Source organism: Petaurus breviceps, unplaced genomic scaffold, assembly GCF_028583685.1.
Source record: "Petaurus breviceps papuanus isolate PSGF00001 unplaced genomic scaffold, PetGlider_PUasm1.0 90731, whole genome shotgun sequence".
Lineage (NCBI taxonomy): Eukaryota > Metazoa > Chordata > Mammalia > Diprotodontia > Petauridae > Petaurus > Petaurus breviceps.
In genome coordinates this window covers 11,802,297-11,816,399 of record NW_027187325.1, presented here as the reverse complement: position 1 = coordinate 11,816,399, position 14,103 = coordinate 11,802,297, and the positions used below count along the sequence as shown (strand labels likewise).

Below are 14,103 nucleotides of genomic sequence, written 5' to 3'. Positions count from 1 at the left end.
TTATGCAACATTTCAGTTATCACATGATATTTGTTATATGACAGGCACTACAGGAAGATAAGACACAGTTCCAAAATTTCAAGAGTTTTTAATCTGACGATGATATAAATAATCACAGTGTGGTATACTCTTCTAGCAGCCTGTCTTTCGCTTTCAGCCTTAAAAATTCAATTGTCTAAGTTCACCAATCTGAACAGGCTCTAGGAACTGATTCAACATAATCAAAATCAATTTACAGTGGGAGCTGTGTCCGGCATGGTAACCAGACAATGAACATTTATTAAGCACTTACTATGTGATAGACACTATGCTAAGTGCTGGGATAAAAAAAAAGACAAAAAACAGTGCCTACCTTCAAAGAACACACACCCCAATGAACAGGGACAACAGACAAATAAATGTGTGCAAACAAGTTAAAACCAAGATGAATAGGAAATAATTCAGTGAGAGGAGGGCACTAGAATTAAGAAATTAGCAATTAAGAAAGGCTTCCTGTAGCAGATGGGATTTTAGTTGGAACATTTAGGAAGCCAGGCATGGGGAACAGCCAGAGAAAATGCCTAGAGCTGATAGATGCAGTGCCTTGTTTGTGGAACAGCAAGGAGGTCAGTATCAGTGGATTGAAGAATACTTGACAAGGAGTAAAGCATAAGAGTTGGAAAGGTAGGAGAGGGCTGGCTTATGAAGGACTTTGAAGGAGCTCAGCAGATAGGTAGAACTTGACAATAGATTATAGAGGGAATCATGTGATGGAAGAAATGGGATGGAATGGGATTACTTGAATAAGTTTTGCTTGGTTTGGAGAAAGATGGGGGTGAAGGACTCTCATGTGAGATGGGAGTGAAGGAGAAGATCGTGGTAGGATGCAAGTGAGTGATATGAGGTAAGAAGAGAGAAGAAGAGGGAGCTCATGCTGAGTGGGGAGGAGGGAAGGAAGAAGAGAGGGAGAGAGTTCTTGGCAAGTGGCCTCAATATTTTCTGTAAAATATGAGATGAGATTCTCAGCTGAGAGAGTGGGGGAAGAAGGATCCCTTGGAGGCTTGAAGAGGGATGAAAAGGTTTGGGAGATGCACTCTGCATGGTGGAATACTGAGTTGCTGAGGAAGATAGGATTGTTTAACAGCAGTAAAGTCCCAGTTGAGGTTATGTAACATAAATTTGTTAATTGACCCAAAGTCTGTGATTTTTCTCCACCTTCAGCAGCACTTGTGTAAATTATTAAATTTCTCACAACAAATGTTCAGAGGATGGGGTAGCTAGGTGGCGCAGTGAATAGAGCACCAGCCCTGGAGTCAGGAGGATCTGAGTTCAAATGTGACCTCAGACACTTAACACTTACTAGCTGTGTGACTTTGGACAAGTCACAACCCCAATTACCCTGCCTTCCCCCCTCCAAAAAGACAAACAAAAAACCCCAAATGTTCAGAGTTTTCAGGTTGAGTGGAAGAAGAATAGCAATTTACTGACAACTATAATGATATTACCAGGGGAGGGAGAGAATAAACATTTATATAATACTTTCTTCATGCCAGGTACTGTTCTAAGCTCTTGACAAATATTTTCTCATTTAATCCTCATAACAAGTTAACAACTCTGAGAGGTATTGCTGTTATTATCCTCATTTTATAGTTGAAGAAACTAAGTTAAACATAGGTTAAGTTAACTTGCCCAGCGTCACACAGCTAGTGTCTCAGGCAGAATTTGATCTTCCTGTTTCTGGGCCCAGTGCTTCATGCACTTCTCTGCCTAGCTGCTGAAGATTACCTTACTTTGTGGATATGAAATCAGATTAATGAATAGATCGGGTCAAGCATTTAGCCAGATTGGGTACCAGGAGCTCCCATTTATGCCTTAGATCAGAGAGGCTTGCAAAGGAGGATGGTGGCAGAGCTTCTTGTATTAGGTAATCTCTGGTGGTTGGTGAGGGTGATTTAGGGCTGAGGTTTGGCAAGGCTCAATTGGAGATATGGTAAGGTGGCTAGAGATGCAAGAGAAGAGAAAAATGTAGAACTGAACCCACTGATCAAGGAGTCAAGATGGGGAAAAGATGAGAGAGTGGTTAGTGCAGAGGTGATGGCCTGGGAGAGAATTAAGGGGTAAAGAGATTAGAGGTCATAGTGTAGACCACTATACCAGCACCCTGGAATACCCAGGGGGGCTGCCAACACAGGTTCCTAGATCTGCTTTTCTAAAGGAAAGCAACTCAAAATGGGTTAATAATCTTACTTTAATCAATCAAACATATATCGTTTACCTAGTTCAGGGGAAAAAGTCAGCACCCTGAACTTCAGACAATACAAAAAGTTACAAGTAGAAGTTACCAGCAGACAGAGAAACAGATCAACAGACAGGCTTCCAGCTGTCTGACCATTACTAGTCAGTTACCAGAGAGGGAAGCACCAACATCTGGATTTTCAAAGGTGGGGGGGATTGACAAGCTGCGTGGACTCTGAGCAGTTACTATGAATGAGGAGAGGGGGACCTTTGCCTGAGGTAGCCTGTTCTGTTTTGAAGGCTTAAGAATGTGGGTGTTTACTGCATTAACTACATGTGCCAACTCTATAGCTGCTGTGATGGCTTTGACTTTCTGGTTTGGGGACTCAGTTTTCTGGTATTTGAATAAATGTTCTAGCTTTGTCCCCCATGTAGAGAGCCTAGTATATTTTGTGATTAATAACCATATCAGCATATTTATAGTTATCATTGTGAATATTGCGTTGTTGTTACAACTAAAAGTAGGGTTTAGTAATGGAAGGTGGAGGGAGAGGTAGAAAACCAATAGTTATAATTAGATAAGAGGACTTCAAATCCCTGAACATGAAGGTACTATGTTTGAGAGTGCTGGTAAGATCCAGGAGATGACTATCTTTGTATGTCACTGAGGTGGGGTGGAGGAATTGATCATGATGAATTGAATGATTAGGGTGTTTGAGAGTCAGTGTGAATGTTGGAGCCCCCTAGTAGGAGGACAGGAATTGAGGAGGAGAGAAAAATTGTGAACCATGTGCCAAACTCACTGAGGAAGGAAGGCAAGTGATGTGGAAGTCTGTAGGCAAAAGCTACCAGGATTTTAATAGGGTGATATTAATTGCATGAACCTCAAAGGAGGAGAAGTTACTGGGTATTGGAGGTAGAGAGAGAAATTGGAAATGGCAATGGGGAACAAGGGATATTCCAACTTCCTTGCCTTGACTAATGAATTGAGGGGAATGAGTAATGGTACAGCCAGTACTAGAAAGGCTGGCCAGGGAGGCTATGTCACCAGGTTTCAGTAATAACTAGTAGATGGAAGGGAGTGGAAGTGGGTAAGATTTAGGATAAAGGGAAATTTGTTACTTATGGAATAGGCATTCCATAGGGCACAGTGGAACTGTGTGGGTGATGTTTGGTTGGAACTTTGGGGTGGGAGGATTTGAGGAGGATGGGAATGAGAAATCACATGGAGCAGAATGAGGAATTGGGTTTGGATGATGATCTCTATGGGTTCAGAATCAGTGGGATGTGAAGAGAATAACTGGGTGCAAGAATGTTCATCATTGGGTAGAAGGCACCACTCCTTTTCTCAGAGGAGGCTGGAGATATAGGGTAGGGACCAGGACAGCATGAGATGGAAGGCATGTGGTCAGATGGGAATCCCCATTTCACTTGCCTTCTAAGGCTGGAAATTTGGCAGCAAAGGGGCTTAGCAAGAATGAAAGCTGAACATTCACAGCTGGAAAAGGAAATCCTGTTCCCCCATTGACTTTCCTCTTCCTCTTTCCTTAAAGGATAGGCACAGAAAGAGTTGGAAGATCTGAGGTCAATGGGAAGGTTGATCCACTTTGCTCTGGAGATTGTTGGGAGATCAGGCTGTTAGTAGGAGGTGGGAGCTACTTTGTGCTTTCTCAGATGAAAGTCAGTCCAGTCACATCTATTCCCCTGCTCAGGGGACACATTCAGCAGGAGGTGGAAGAAGGTCTGGCTGATCTCTCCTGGGGATTGAGGCTTGAGCCATGAGAGTTGGGACCAGTAGCTTTAGCAAAGAGTGTTTCTTGATGGCTAAGTCCACTCAGGAGATAAGTCGCAGGTGACAAGATTTCCTGTTGAGTAGAACAGGAGTCAGAGAAAAAGGGAGTTCAGAGATCTTTAAGGGTCATTTCTTTCAAGTTTAAATCTGCAATTTATAGGATTATAAATCTTGAGCTAGAATTGGCCTCAGAAGACCACTTGCTCCACTTCTTTATTTTATAGATCAGGAACCTGGAGCTGAGAGAGGCTAAGTGCCTTGCTTATGACATTGTAGGTAGTAAGTGGCAGTTCTACCCTGTGAGGGCTAAGCGGGTAAAGTGTAGCTCTTTTACCTGACACTCCATTGAAATTCCTGATGATAGCTCTCATGTCTCCCTTATATTATCCCTTCTGCAAACTTTAAGCATCTCCAATTCTTTTTCCTGTGGTAAGGCATGGTCTCCTCTGATTGCCCTCCTGGAATGAAGTGTTCAGTTGTTCAGTCATTTTTCCGTCGTGTCTGACTCTTTGTGACCCTATTTGGGGTTTTCTTGTCAAAGATACTAGAATGATTTACCATTTCCTTCTCTAGCTCATTTTACATATGAGGAAACTGAGGCAAATAAGGTTAAGTGACTTGCCCAGGGTCACAGACTTAGTGAGTTACAGAGGCAGGATTTGAATTCAAGAAGACTCATCTTCTTGACTCTAGAACCAGCATCCACAGCATCCACTGTGCTGTCTAACTGACCCATGGTGCCTAAATGTGGTACCTAGATATCACACCTAGATGTGGTACCTAGCTGTGCCTATCCTAATGCAGTTGAGGGTAATATCGCATTTACTTTACTGGCTTCCATGTTGATCTGTTGCCTCATAATGAGGTTTCAATCTGCTAAGAAAACCTAGTCTTGGTGAAATGAATTACTCTTTAGCCAGGACTCCCTCATTTTGTACTTTGAGAAGTTGATTTTTTGAGCATATATATATATATATATATATTGCTTTTTTATTTTTAGCAGACCTGTGATTTGTTTTGTTTATTAATAGTTGACCCCCAGTGAGGAAACTCCCTCTAGCAATGTAGATTTGCAAATTTTCTAATCTATCAGCATCTTTTCAGATCCTGAATCTGTCCTACAATATCTTAGCTACCTTGTAGCCAACTATTTCATGAGCTTGCCATCTTTGATTTCATTGAGGTTTCTTTTATCTTGTGCACAAGAATAACATAAAAGACTTTATTTTTATATCAAATTTAACACACACCAAAGAACAGCATTTCCATAAGTAGAGTAGCACAGATGAGGACTGCACCATGAAAGTGTAAATCACATGAGAGACGTTGTCAGATGATTCACCGTTACCTAGTTACCCTGTCAACAAAGGAAATCATGTTAGTCTTTCATGGACTCCCATTGATGAAGATTTTGATGACTTTTCTTTTCTAGATGTTCACAAACAATGCCTTTGATTAACATTTTTTAGAACTTACTAGAAATAAACCAAGCTAACTGATTTATAGTTTGCAGGTGCAATTCTATGGTTCTATAACAACTTTCCTATTCTCTTAATTCTTCCAAAGCTCAGCTATTGACTTTGCTAGCTCTTTTAAAAAATATATTTTATTGATGTATTTTGTTTCTATTTAATATGCCTACTGTTCCCTCTGATTTCTGCTTCTACACTCTCCCATATAACTATCCCTTGTGATAGTGGGGTTTTTTAAAATAAAAGGAAAAAAAGTTCAGTGAAACCAACCAACATATTAAAAAAAAGTCCAAAACCATATGCAGTGTTCCATACCCAGGGTTCCCTACCTCTTCAGAGATGTTTGGGGAGTTATCTTCTTATGTCTTTTTGGGGGCCAGGCTTGGTCGTTACAATTTCAAGTTCAATTTCAATTGTTGTACTGTTCTTTCTATTTAGATTTTTATAGTCATTAGTGTTTAATGTTTTCCCGTTTCATTTTATATTAGTTCATCTGAGTCTTTCCATGCTTAACCATAGTCATTGTTTCTTAGAAAAGTATACAGTGTGTTTATTGTGTGTATGTGTATTCCATGACATTCATGTACTGTAGCTGTTTAGCCATTCCTTAATAGAAGGGAATCTACTTTGTAGTTCCTTGCTATCAGGGAAAGTACTGATGTAAATTTGTATGTATGTATGTATGTATGTGTGTGTGTGTGTGTGTGTGTGTGTATACACACACACACATATATATGTATGTGTATATATTCTTTTTATTACTGACTGCCTTAGGGAAGGTGCTGAGTAGAATCTCTGGGTCATAGAATTTGGAAACTTTAGTTACTTTATTCAATAAATTGTTTTCCAGAATGATTAGAAAAATTCACAGCTTCAGTAACAATGCATTAAGGGGTTTGTCTTTCCACAACTTCTCCAGCATTGACTATTAGGATCTTTTGTCGTCTTTGCCAACTTTGGAGTATGAAGTGAAACCTCAGAATTATCTTGATTTGCATTTTTCTTATATTAGGGATTCGGAGCATTTTTTCATATAGTTGTTAATAATTTGCTCCTCTTTTGTTGAAAACTTTTAGCATTCTTTCACTATTTATCTATTAGGAAATACCTTTTGGTTTCATACATTTACATTAGTTGTTTATATATTCTGAATAATGTACCTTTATCAGAGATATTTTATACAAGTATTTCCCCCCCTCTTCACTGCTTCATTTCTTATCTTAGTAGCATTAATTTTGTTAATGCAAAAGTTTTTCAAATTTATGTAATTAAAGTTATTGCTTTTATCTTTTGTAATTGCTTCTATTGCTTGTTTGGTTAAGGATTTATCCTCTAGCCATAACTGTGAAAAAAGTATATGATGTATTTTTTTCTAAATGTCTAATAGCGTTATGGTCTTTACTACTTAAGTAATAATCAGTTCTGATAGTGTAAATTTTAGTCCAACTCTAATTCCTGCAGACTATTTTTTCGATTCTTGTAAAATAGAGGGTTTTTTTCCTCTTTAGATAATTTGTCTTTTGCATATGTTGAATACTGAGTTATTGTGTTCAAATGTTTCTTTCTTATCTCATCTTTCCCATTGATCTACTTTTCTATTTTTAACTGGTAGCAAGTGGATTTGATAGCTTATAATGTAGTTTGAGATCTTGCAGTGCTATTCTCCCTTCATTCCTTCATTTTTTATTTGTCCCTCTAAATGAAAACTTTTAAAAGTTTTGTTTAGCTTTGTCAAATATCCTTTTGACATTATATTGGCATAACCAAGCCATGAGCAGTGAATAATTTCCCTCCAGTTATTTAAGTCATTCTTTATTTCTTTAAGGAGTTTTTTTTTATATAATTGTATCTATACCGGCATCGAATGTACATTGTTAGATTAATTCCTACATATTTCATGAAATTTTTAGTTGTTTTGAATAAGACTCCTCTTTCTTTTATTGTTCCCTCAATTTCATTATTGCTGTATAGAAATGTTGTTGATTTATGATTTAAATCTGTACTTGGTAACTTTAGTGAACCTTCTAATAATTTTAACTAGTTTCTTTGATGATCTCTAGGATTGTCTAAGTAAATAATTATAATATCAACACATAGTAATAGTTTTATCTCCCCTTTATCTATATGCTTTTCATTTCTGTTATCTTATTGCTTTGCTAGCTCTTTAAGAACTACATCAAATAACAACAGAGATAGAGGGCATCCTTGCTTTACTCCTGTATTTATTTGGAAAGTTTTTAATATTTAGCCATTGCATACTTAATGATATAATGGTCTATAGTTTTTATTTCTTTGCCTCATCCTTCCCAAGGAGTATATTCATCTCATAAAGCAAGATTTCTTTCTCAGTTTTAGAGAATAATTGTTTTAGTATAGGCACTAATTGTTCTTTAAAAATTGATAAAATTCTCCTATGAATTCATCTATACTGGGGATGTTTTCTTTGGTACCTCCTTTACTAGCTCAGTTTCCTTCTTTGAGATTCATTTATTTAAAATCTCTCTTTAGTGTTCTATTATTTAGAGTATTTTATATTTTTGTGGTAAATTCACCATTTCTTTTAATTTCTTCTTCTTTGTAAACAATTATTTATATGTAGTAGCTCTGATCATGCTTTTTATTTCTTCTGGTTTGTTGTGATTATACTTAGTTAATTTTTTAATTTCATTAATTTGATACTCCTTTTAAACCAGGTTGGCTAAAGGTTTGTCAATGTTGTTAGTCATCTTTTAGTTTTATTTATCAGTTCTATAATTTTTATTGGGTTTTAATTTACCTATTTTCCTCTAATTTTCAATATTCCTTCTTTTGTGCTTATTTTAGGTTTGTTTATTTGTTGTCTTTCTAAATTTTTCAAATGCATATTCAGTTCATTAATCCTCTCTTTTTCTATTTTCTTAATGTATGTTTTTAGGGATATAATTTTTCATCTGAGGACTGCTTTATCTGCATCCCAGAAATTTTGGTATGTTGTCTTGTCATCTCATTATGTTTCATATGCTTATGAATTGTTTCTTATGATTTGTTCTTTTGGCTCTTTCAGAGGTTTTAGGATTTCATTATTAAGTCTGCATTTAGGTCTGTGTCTTGCTTGTGCTCCTGGAATTGATTACTATTTTTATGTTATGTTCTGTAAAAAATATACTTACTAATTCTGCCTTTTAAGATTTATTTTCTACTTCTTTGTCCTAATACATGGTCTATTTTTGTAAAAGTGCTATGCAGTGAGAAGAAAAATGTGTATTCTTTGATATTCCTGCTCAGAAAGTACCATCAATCTTTTAGCCCTAAGCTCTCTAATAGTTTGAGTTCTATATTTTCCATTTTGTTTATCTTTCTATTAGATGTGTACAACTCAGAGAAAAATAATAAAAGTCTCCTACAAAGGCAGCTGGTGACATAGTGGATGGGCTTGAGTCAGGAAGACCAGAGTTCAAATATGACCTCAGAGATTTACTGGTTGTGTGATCCTGAATAAGTTTCTTAATTCTGTTTGCCTTAGTTTCCTCAATTGTAAATTGGGGTTAATAATACCGTGTTTCCCCGATAATAAGACACTGTCTTATTAATTTTTTTTGGAAAGAAAAACACCAGAGGGCTTATTTTCAGGGGAGGGCTTATGTTGTCCTGCCTCAGCTCTCCCCCGCAGCACTGCTCTCAATGGCGCCAGCAAGCAAATCACTGGGGAAGAACAGGATGACGCGCTCGCTGCTGCAGCACTGATTGGATGCAGCTCGGAGCGCAGCGTGCATTTCACCCGGGGGGGGGGGGAAACGGTGCATACAGAGGGTACCATAATGTAGCGTGTAGCGCAGGGGATCACCTTCACTACAGTAGCAATCTTAATAGGGCTTATTTTCAGGGGAGGGCTTATTTTAGAGGAATCTTACACAGTAAGGGGAGGGCTTATTTTCGGGATAGGTCTTATTATCGGGGAAACATGGTAGTACCTACCTCACAAGGTTGTTGTGAGGATCAAATGACATAGTATTTGTAACAAGGGCTTAGCCCAGTGCCTGGCAATTAGTAGGTACCAAATAAATAACTGCTTATTCCCTTTTCTCCAGCTAGAATTGCATTACTTTGTCTTTTTGCAAGTTAATTAACTTTTCCTTTTTGAATTTAGATACTATCTCTTTTGATGCATATATGTTTAATATTGATATTGGCTCATTGTCTATGATTCCTTTTGATATATTTTCCCTATTTGTTAATATTTTTATTTTGGGGTGGCTAGGTGGCACAGTGAATAGAGTGCCAGCCCTGGAGTCAGGAGGACCTGAGTTCAAATTTGACCTCAGACACTTAACACGAAACTAGCCATGTGACCTTGGGCAAGTCATTAATCCCAATTGCCCTACCTTCCCCCCTCAAAAAATAGCAAAAAAAAATTTTTTTTAATTTTTCCTGTGCTTGGTCACATGTTTGCAAGTGTTGATTTTTTAACAAATTCCCCTGATGCAGTCAATTTTGTTTCAGCCTCTCATTTTGATTTCATCCTTGTCTGCAAGATATTTCTTGCAAGCAACAGAGTGTGAAGGTGTATTTCTCATCTATTCTTCCACTTCTTTCATTTTATTGGATTGTTTAGTTCACTGACATTGAAAGTGATAAAATTTATTTTTTTGTTTCCCTAGTGTGGTTATTTTTTAAAAGGTTTTTTTGTTTTAATTTTCTTTCTTTTTTAAGTCATTACTTTATCCCTACAACTAGTTTTGATTAAACTACTTTAATGTAACCCTGTTTCTATAGGTTCTTTCTCCTGTGCCATTTTTCTGTACTTTCTCTAGTAACAAGGCTTTAGTTACACTATTTATTTAATTTTCTTTATTTAATCTGTCTGGTTCTTCCTTTCTTCCCTCCCCCATTCGATTAAGTAAGTTCAAAATCCCTTTCCAATCTTTGTCTTCCAACTTCTTTTGTTTGAGTGACTTTTTTTTTTCTGTGCCTTTTTCTAAGAATAATTATGTTACTTTGTTATCTTCTTTCTCATCACTTTTCCACCTTATTCTCAGAAATATTAATTAAGTAATGCTGATAGAAGCAATACTCCATGGTAGAAATTACCCTGGGCATCTAGGTTTCACAGTGGCTAGAGTGCCAGGCCTGGAGTCAGGAAGACTCATTTTTCTGATTTCAACTCTAGTCTCAAGACACTTACTAGGAGTGTGACTTTGGGCAAGTCACTTACTTCTGTTTGCCTTGGTTCCCTCATCTATAGCATGTGCTGGAGAATGAAATGACAAACCACTCTAGTATCTTTGCCAAGACAACCCCAAATAGGTTCGTGAAGAGTTGAACATCCCTATGTAATAAATTGTTGTTGGATTCTATCCTTAACTCTCCCCGTTATTTTTCATCTCATTTTCTCTGTCATTTTATCTCTAATTCTTGTTGGTTCACACACCCTTCCCCAACCTCTAGCTGCCAGTTGCCCCTAGGAACTTGAATATTCCTTTTCATGTGGAATGTTGTTATCCATGTGGTCCTTAATCTCTGGCAGTAAAAGTAGTTGTTCATTGCACCAGCTCCCCTCTCCTCTCTTCATTAAACATTCATGAGATCCCCAATTCTTATCACAGCTATATCTTCTTTCATTAAAATAGTGCATATCTTTCACTATTACTTCCCCCTCTTCACCCCTCCCCCCACAATGGCAAATCAGTCTTATTTTTTCCTCTTTTAAAATAAAGACTTTTAAACATGTGGCAATTTGTTCATTATGTGTTCTTAACAATTATACTTAATTATCTTGTGTTTCTGTTATTTGGGGTGACAGCTTATTGAATATTTTACTCACCGTCTGTTTTGTTTTGTTTTCAAAAATACCTCGGATACCACCCCCTGCTTACACACTTGTGTTTTTGCATTGATGATTAGGCTCAGGTTTGCAGGGTATGCAGATCTAGCTTCTTTTCCTTTCAAAAACTATTATTACCTTCCTTTTTTGGGGGGGGGGTTTCTAGTAGATGCAAAATAATATTGTATTTTTTAATTTCATTTCTTTATATTTGGAGATTTTTTCTCCTAGTCATTTACAGTATATGATGTTTGTCATTAGTCATTTTAACCATGGTTGTGGAGTTTGAATAGGGTATTTTCAGGGGCGGCCAGGTGGCACAGTGAGTAAGAGCACCAGCCCCAGAGTCAGGATGACCTGGGATCGAATCCAGGCTCTGATACTTAGCACCACACCCAGAAATAACTGGCCATGTAACCTTGAGCAAGTTACTTAACCCCAATTGCTTAAAAAAAAGAAGAAGAATAGGGTATTTTCTTTTTGTCCTGGAGAAACTCTATGGATTCCTTTGATTATTGCTGTGATTTCTGTATTCTAAAGTTTTGGAGAGTTTTCTTATATTAGTTTCTGTATTACTGTATTTGGTTTGTTTTTTTCCAATTTCTTCTGAAAGACCTAAAATCCTTAAATTGTCACTGTGCATCCCATCCTCAAGATCAATGGATTTGGTTTGGAAATAGATCATATATTCTTTTAATATTATTGTCTTTAGCTTCTATTCTGCTAGATTTTCCTTTGCTTCAGCATTTTTGTATTCCAAATCAGTTAAAGTTTTTTTCTTTTTGGAGCAACTCCACAATGGATTCAATCTTTTTCTGATAATTGATTTTCATGACTATATTGAAGCTATCACTCCTGATAAATATGTGTATATCCATTCTGAATTTCTTGTCCTATGGATTTTATTTCTCTTCTGAACCATTCTGGAATATTCTGTGGGTTTATGCCATCTTGATATTCCTCAGGATTCTGTGTTTATCAAGCATTGCTTTACTTTCTTTTGTGTTATAACATTTAATATTTCTTTTCATTGTAATATGTAATCTTTTGAGGGCCTAATAGTTATTTCCAGGATCCTCTTTTGGGATCTTCTCTGTTGATTTATCTGTTTATGGTCTGGGTTTTTAATTGAGTTTTCTTTCTTTTAAAATCTTTGGTGTTTCAGCCCATTTTCCTTCTATTTCCCTGGTAATAACTTTCTTATTCCTTTTCTTTTGCTGGTGGCTACACTCCCAAACCTGTGCTGCAAAGCTGCCTCAGCTTCTTCCAGCTTTGGGGAGTTTAGGATTCGCAAACCTTATTTCTCACCTTGAGTAGCCTCACATTGGACAGGATTGGCTCTAGCTGGATTTTAGTTCCCTTCCCTTTCTTGGTTGGTCTGAATAAGGATCTGCCACATTTTCAGAGTTGGGGGAGATAGGAAAGTGTGTTCCAGATTGAGTCTCTGCAGCCTTCGTGGCAGGGAACTATTCAAGGCAGAAAGTGACATTTTTCCTTCTTTCTTATCCCCATGTGTCTGGAAAGAATTCATATCTACCCCTCTGCATCAAGATGAGGGCTAGTAGGGGTGAAGTATACTGGCAAAATCTCTGTTGAGTAGGGGGTTCCAACATGGCTCCCCCCAGGCATAAGCCCTTTTTAGGATCTTGTTTCCCTTCCTTGGGATGTTGATGATGTTAGGAGAGAGATGCTAAGTGAGTCTGTTAAGAATTGTTGTTTCCTATTAATTCATAAGAATTTGGTCTTGTTGGGCCTTTCTCTTTTTTGCCCATGATGGAAGCTTTAATTGCTCCTCATTTGTTACACAGTTCCTCCTTGGTTTTTTTTTTTTTTTTTTGGGGGGGGGGTTTGAGGATTTTTTTTTTTGAGAGTAGAGACTGAGGAAAATGTCTAATTTTTTAATCTTGTTTTATCTTTTATCCCCTGACCTCTAGCTATGTTAGTCTTTGGATGCTCTGGAAAGCTGTTTATTAGGGCCTAGTGAATTGAACTCATAAGGAAAGATATGTGCTATCCTTGCTTCTCTTGATTAATGCTCCTCATTAAGTATTTCCCCCATTCTTCTAAGTTCAAAAATCCTTCTTAGTAACTAAAAGAACCAAAATAAGAGCTGAGTAGTTCTGCCTTCTCTCCTAAGCAGTTATCCAAAGTCAAACCAGAACACTGACCATGTCTGACAATGTGTGTCTTATTCCATACTTACAGATGATCACAACCTAAAATGAGATGAAAAAGGTCCATTTTACTATAAGGCCTCTGAATCCTGGAGCTCTTCTTATGAGACCATGTCATACATTTGTGTACAATCTCTTTATTATCTACTCTTTGACACATGTTTTTTAAAAGCCTGTCTTGGCTCTGATTCTTCCCCTGAGCATTTACATTATTCTCTTTGTAAAACTTCTCCCTTTTCTTCTTTTAGACTTGTTTCTTTCTTCATAATTTCATTTTCGAGAATTTTTTTATCCCTTTTGACTGATTTCTTCTTCAGAATTTTTGTCTCTGTGATACTTTCTGTGAATCTTTTGAAATCAGATTTTTTGAAATTTGAAATTTTTGAAATTTCAATTGCACATTAATTGTAATTGACTTTCCCCTATTCTTTCATGAATTCTAATATCTGGTGGCCTCTTTCTCCTATAAGTTAAGCAAAATAATTTTCTACTTTGGCTTTGTTCATTCTATACCTTCATTCCATCTCCTCTCAGGAGCTAGGAAGTATTCTTCATCATCGGTTCTTTGTGATTGTGGCTAGTCATTTCATTGAAAATAGTAACAATTACTTTATACTGTCAGGGAAGGCATCTTGGAAATGGTGGCATTTG

General features: G+C 37.1%; 1 protein-coding gene across 6 annotated transcripts in view; it reads left to right on the top strand.

Moving 5' to 3' along the window:
• The window catches only part of WWC3 (WWC family member 3), a 220,977-nt gene that overhangs the window by 92,301 nt on the left and 114,573 nt on the right, over positions 1–14,103 (top strand). Inside the window, exon 2 of one of the 6 annotated variants that reach the window (XM_069066934.1) lies at positions 8,393–8,443. The exons of the other annotated variants lie outside the window; for them this stretch is intronic. The gene's annotated coding sequence lies outside the window, so the exon portion shown is untranslated. The remainder of the gene's footprint in view (positions 1–8,392; positions 8,444–14,103) is intronic. 6 annotated transcript variants of the gene reach the window in all.